This window comes from Lactuca sativa, chromosome 4, assembly GCF_002870075.4.
Source record: "Lactuca sativa cultivar Salinas chromosome 4, Lsat_Salinas_v11, whole genome shotgun sequence".
Lineage (NCBI taxonomy): Eukaryota > Viridiplantae > Streptophyta > Magnoliopsida > Asterales > Asteraceae > Lactuca > Lactuca sativa.
Genome location: NC_056626.2, coordinates 262453064 through 262459576, shown reverse-complemented (window position 1 = coordinate 262459576; position 6513 = coordinate 262453064).

Genomic DNA, 6513 nt, shown 5'->3' with positions numbered 1-6513 from the left:
GTGTCATCATTGTCATCAGCCTGATCATATAAGGGAGAATTGCCCATGCTTAGTGGTTGGGGCAACTCAGGTTCCATCACAGGTGCTTCAGCAAGAAGAGGAGGTTAGGATTTCATTAGATGCTATTATCAATATATTATCTTTTTCTTTACTCTAGATTATTATTAGTATTTATATTTCTTTGAAATATTTTTGGGTATGGGTAAGCATTATCTCTGGGTTAGTTATCTATTTTTTCCTGGCTTTTATCATCAAGAATTGTTATATGCCATTTTGCATACCAAGAGTCATTAGTGGGTCGTATCTTGCAAAGTGGGATTCAGTTGTTCAGTTGATTATTCCGGTTCTTTTGGTGTGATCAGTTCAGGGGTTTTGATTGACATATCTTTGGTCGAGTCAGCAAGACTAGTTCTTCAGCAAGTCGGAGTGCGGGCGTGATAGTAATGTTCAGGTAAGATTGGCAGTCATCTTCGGTAGGACCTTTGGATCCAAGTGTTGGGTTTTGAGCATTCTAACACTCCTAAGTGTACATGTAACCCTAAATACCTTGGATCTATGTTTTCTCTATTATACATTCAATTATGAACATCCAAGGTATTATCCTAATCTAGCATACAAAATAATGAATATAACAAGATAGAATACATACCTCTTTGATGTAGAATGTCTTCATGAAGCTTGAGTGCCTAGTGCCTCAAGTGTGACACCTCAAATAGTTCACACAACACCAAATACACTTGGAATAACTTGAGAGAAACTTGAACACTCCTAAAATCGGCTAGCCCTTTCTTATTATTCATAGTGACCGATTTTTCCCAAAGAATATGATCTTATATAGTTGTTACAATTAGGGTAAACCCTAATTGTCACGGACTTCCATTTCCTTGGATCCATGGGTTCAAATACACCATGGAGCATCCATGGACCATCCTATGGGTTTTAGCCCAACTTGATTATCCATGGAGCATTAGCCCACTATACAAGTATAGATGATTTACACAATCAACCCATATATTTAATTAGTCTTCTTTTGATCACTTAATTAATCCTAGATTAATTCTTGATCAATACTAATTAAATAATCTTATTAATATATTAGAACTTATAATATATTAACCAACCTTAAGTGTTATTTCTCTCATTATAGTCTATCCAAGTGCATGATGCCATGCAACCCAAATGGACCATGCCGGGTCGGGTCAAGTCTTACCATTTATAGTTATGGACTTAGACATTAATCCAACAGTCTCCCACTTGGATAAGTCTAAAACTATTATTGCAAGTATGACTTCAAGAACCGACTGGCAATCGTAGCTCTCAAAAGCTTCCGTCGAACTCTGACCTTGTAGATGGACTCTGACCTTTGTCAATGACATGTCCATTAGATAAGGGATCATATATTCCTCCATTCTAGATATCATATGGACTAAGACATGGATTATAATCATTCTCTCTGTCCATTTGTTGTTTCCCGATTTCTGATTTATGACGACTGACTAATTGAACAAATCAAATCAGTCCTGGCCCGGCCGAGCACTTCCATTTGTCATCATCAAATCATCGAGGGGCCCATAGATATCGCTTTTATCCCGAAGGTAAAAGGAATGGATAAACTTCGACTCATATGGCTTGTTCTACTACTTGTTGAATCATACACAAAGGCACGTTTTATAACACCGAGTTACCAAATGCGTTTTCATGCAATCAATGTACAACCAACTCATAGTAACAACTCATATCTCTAGGTTTGAAGAATATAAGATATTATCGTCTCATGATCACTCGTGATAAAATCCATGAATTGATTCCAATGAGCGCGGGTTGAATCCAATACTCAGAACTTATGAGCACTCATGAGTGTTGTAGCCCTCTGTCCAACATCTTAGACCTCTACAAGCCAACCCATGACGGTCTTGATTCATATCTACTTCCAACTTATGACCGACTGTGGATGGTTTGAATAACTTAGTCATTCCGGAAGAATAACCTAGTTATTATGGAAGTCGAAACATGCAAAGTGAAACACAAGAATAAATGAATCTAATATGGTCTCAGAACTTATGAATATAAATAAAAAAACCTTTTATTTATCACCATATGATTTCACATTATTCATTGTATACTGTTTCAGCTATCAACTTTATTCTTGAATTTAAAACAATAGTTGTCCCATGCTCCAAGCATGTACACTATGTTTTCTAAACACTAGTCATGCCATACACCAAGTATGCGCACTATGTTTGTCTATGATCTTTATTTTGTGAAATAGATCGATTGAACATAACTCCAATGATTCTCATTTCACAGTCCAAAATCCCTACCGCAAATGCAAGAATTCCAAATTCATGCCATTTACCGAAATCTGTTAGATTCTAAACTTATATGCATCGATCCTCTTGTAATGATTATGCACAAATTCACAAAGACTTGGCAACAATCATTACAGCGTATTCCAAAGGAGATCAACTCCTTGGAAACATCCTTCTTGCATTAAGTTTCCTAATCTTACACAGATTGAATAATTTCTAACTTTGAAACATTTCCATATTCCATTTTGACTATCACTTCTGAACAAGAGTTGCCTCCTTACAGATTATGTCAATATGGTCCTTCCAAAATTATCACTATACTTCCAACTGTCCTTGAGCAACCAATCTTTGGTAAACCTTAGATTGTCCTCGACAATTGTTTAATCCTCTTAGTCATATCCAATTCTAGACCTTTTCCCTTCTTAATGCCCCAAGCATTTGGAAAATTCTAGAAAGGATGAATATAGCACATGCAATCGATCCTATATCCGAAGCATATGGGACACGATTCATGATGTCTCACATAAAGACTAAACCAGTCTTTTGCTATAATATTTCCATTTCAATTTGCCAAGTTCTCATAATTCATATTATGAAAAGGAATGTCGTAATCATAATCAAATTTTAGAATGCAAATAATGGACCCATGTAGTACGTCCATACTTCATAGTCTTGAGTGCAGAGGATTGGAATCTTGGTGGTTGATCCGATGCTATTAGAGATGTTGATGGGATTGGATTGAGAATCGTCCATGCTTGATCGTGTAACCTGTTATAAGATCAGACTTTGTAATATGTAATATTAGGGCAAGATGAATAATTAATGAGATACGTCAATTATGGAGTGACGGCTCAATAAATATCAATGAATGCAGAATAAACCCTAATCACTTCTTTCACAGAAGAGATGTGTATGAATTACACAGTCTCCTGCTCTAATACCAATTGATGAGTTGAAAAACTCTTTGATCGTTTAGATCTTTAAACAGGTTAATCACAATAATACGAACATAAATATCAAACACTGGAATGAATCAAAATATGCTGAATGATTCAATAGATTCATGCCTCATCAGAGCTCGACTAAGAACTTCCGCTGTAGGGGCTGTTTAGGGTTACAATCGATAAAAGTATGTGTTGTGAATGATTGACTCTAAAATCTTACGTACAAAGATGCATGCAAGCATCTATAAATACTAAACCCTAACAAATAAATCACGGATGGACAGGCCCGATCCGGATACAAAATTGGACTACGAACCGAGCCCAAGACGCAACACCTAATGGACCCTACAATCTGGAACCTAGAGAAATCCGAAAGAGAACCGAATTGTCACACCCCAAAACCAAGAACGGCGGAAACGTTCTAGGGCGGAGGACGTCATGTAAAGTATCACAACGCAGTATAATAGTAAACAAGTAAACCACATCATCCAGTGCATTAAATGTATAATTTTAATACAAGTATGTTCTGTAGTATATAAGACATCAAAATATGAATCAAAATATAAGATGAGTCATGTATGTGCTTCATCTTCTCAAAAGCTGGCATCGGTACCTGTCTACTGATGACCTGAGAATACAAGTTATTTTGAAAGAGTTTATCAACATTAAAGCTGGTGAGTTCATAAGTATTTAGTGTCTATGTTTATATCAAAACGTTTGAAACAGTGTTTGAAGTACAAATTTGTAAACGTTTGTAGTAAAAGTATGAATATGTTTGTAAGTGTTTGTAAAAGTTTGTAACTCCTACAAAATCCTATATTTTCTACTAAAAGTAGCCTTCTACCAAGGCACAACTGTTTTGCATATTTGTTTCTTGTAAAAGTGTGTAATTTTACCAAGTGTAACTATCATTATCAATATAGTTTGTACATTAATGTTTAAGTGAAGTAATCACCAAATAAATGTAAAGGGTAAATTAATGTAGTATTGTAGTGTTGTATTATAGGAACTACTGTTCTACTAACTACCTTAAACCGGATTTATATTAAGGTATCATGTGATTAATTATACCATATTATCGACTATGAACACAACAATGTAAGTCATCAAAAGGTATGACATTTAGCACCCGAAGACCTGCATGTCCCGTTGTAGCTAGCAGCAAGGTGTAGGATAGTCAATCCAGTATAGATCTATACACAAACTCACGCTCTCCCTCCAGGAGATTCTGGTTACAACTCGGTCCATGACAATGAAGGCATGCTCTGATACAGTGGATCACATTTATGTTATAATATACTTGTATATGTAATGTATGTACTTGTGTAATGAATGTAATGTTTCTCAACATAGTAATGTTGTATATGTTCTCATCATAGTATAGTTTTTTATGTTCTCATAGTAGTCAGTAATGAATCATGAATGAACTGACTCTTGTATGCTTCATTGGACTAGAAGTACTAAGTAGTATAACCCTAAACTATACCTATTATAGTTTATTAGTTGACTTGTTTGTATGATTGAGTGTACTGAACTTAGATAAAAGTCTTTATATCTATACATATATACATAATATATAAGTAAGGATCCAACGACACTCAGACAAACAACCGGGGTACTTTAAGACCACAACCAAACAAGGACAAGAAGTAAAGTGGGTTATCTCTCCTCAGTCCTTCAAACCTTATTTATATAACTATATATGTAGTAGACATGGTTTTAACAATCTATAAGTTTGAAAACTATAAAAGAAGGGTTTAGTATACAAAAGTGAATTTGATAAAGAGTTTGACATGTAAAATAGTTTGATAAGCAGTTTGAAGTCATTTGTTGGTAAAACAGTTTAAAGTATGGAAAGTCCATTTGTATGCTAGTTATAAATCACATGTGATTGATCTAATTACTAACATGATTCAACTTGTATCCCCCCATCATAAAAGCATTTAAAAACATTTAAAAGGTTAAATAAGGGGTATGAACTCACCTGTAGTGAGTGGTTTGGATGAACAGATGGTATAGGATGCTAAGTGTCAAGTGAAGACTTGAACACACACTCGGATCCTAATTAACATATAACAACACATATATGTACCTAATTAGTTATTTAACAACTAATTAACTAAGTTAATACATCCTAGGACACGAAAACACTTTGATTCAAGTGTTATTGATACCAAAGGGTTGCATCTAACGGTTGTATGGCATGACATTGGAATTTATGGCCCAAGAACCACTCCTTATGGAGTTTACGGTCCATGGTCATTTCCCCATGATTTTATGGCCGTAAACTCATGGTACTAAGTGCCAAATTGTGTTTTGAGGTCTTATAATTCATGATTGCACATCCAATGATCAAGTCCAAGCCTTAGGAAAACATTAGGGGCACAATAAGACTACTTTGTAGAGTTTACAGCCTAAGGACCATATCCTTATGTGTTTACAGTCGTAAAATCTTATGGGGACTTATTTTGATTGTTGTTTAAGGTCTTAAACACTTCTATGAAGGATCAAGGTTGGCATCCAAGGCTTAGGAAGGGACTAGGGTCCATTTAACCACCTTAAGAAGGGTTTACGGCCCAAGAACATCCTTGACCGTAAACACCTTTTTTCTTATGATTCTTGATGATTTTCAAGTGTTATAAAGTTCATTCTAAGCATACAAAAAGCTAGGTCAAGTGTACTTACAAGATAGAAGTTTGATTGGGTGCTTAAGGTCCAAGAACACTAGTGTGTGTTCTTGGTGTTTTGAAGAACACTTGAAGATCTAGTTGAAAAGCAAGAATGAATGGATGAAATGATGTATAACTACTAGATGTTAGGTTATAACAACAAATCAAGTCGAGAAATACTTACATTTTTGGAAGATCGGGTGAAGAACGGGATGATAGTTGAGAGAGAATGGGGAGTAAGATTGAGGGTGGAAGTGAGAAATGAAGAGTTTGAGGAGTAAACTCATGCCTAAGGCATGAGTTCATGGTAACAGAAGAGTTTACGGCCCAAAATCCAAAAGTTTGGTCGTGAACTCTTTATTAGGGTGCATTGGGTGGGTTTGATACTTCAAGACCCAAGACGGTACTTCCTTTCCTTCGTTCGTGTTGGGCTTATAGTATTGCGTCATGGGCTCGGTCCTTAGCCCAATTTTGGTATCCGGTTTGGGCCTGTCCAACCGTGATTATTTTACTCTAGGGTTTTAGTATTTAAGGTGCATGCATGCTTCCTTTGTTGGTATCGCTTTTATTAATTTCTCATAAAGTGTTGTA